This window comes from Bison bison, unplaced genomic scaffold, assembly GCF_000754665.1.
Source record: "Bison bison bison isolate TAMUID 2011002044 unplaced genomic scaffold, Bison_UMD1.0 scf7180017864482, whole genome shotgun sequence".
Taxonomy (NCBI): Eukaryota; Metazoa; Chordata; class Mammalia; order Artiodactyla; family Bovidae; genus Bison; species Bison bison.
This window is the reverse complement of record NW_011495042.1, coordinates 4,784,507-4,785,073: the sequence shown is the minus strand read 5'-3', so window position 1 is coordinate 4,785,073 and position 567 is coordinate 4,784,507.

Sequence of the window (567 nt, the reverse complement as noted above, 5' to 3'; positions counted from 1 at the left end):
ATTTGATCTCTGGTTCCTCTGCCTTTTCTAAAACCAGCTTGAACATCAGGAAGTTCACGGTTCACAAATTGCTGAAGCCTGGCTTGGAGAATTTTGAGCATTACTTTGCTAGCGTGTGAGATGAGTGCAATTGTGCGGTAGTTTGAGCATTCTTTGGCATTGCTTTTCTTTGGGATTGGAATGAAAACTGACCTTTTCCAGTCCTGTGGCCACTGCTGAGTTTCCCAAATTTGCTGGCATATTGAGTGCAGCACTTTCACAGCATCATCTTTCAGGATTTGGAATAGCTCAACTGGAATTCCATCACCTCCACTAGCTTTGTTCGTAGTGATGCTTTCTAAGGCCCACTTGACTTCACATTCCAGGATGTCTGGCTCTAGGTCAGTGATCATACCATCGTGATTATCTGGGTCGTGAAGATCTTTTTTGTACAGTTCTTCTGTGTATTATTGCCATTTCCTCTTAATATCTTCTGCTTCTGTTAGGTCCATACCATTTCTGTCCTTTATCGAGCTCATCTTTGCGTGAAATGTTCCTTTGGTATCTCTGATTTTTTGAAGAGATCCC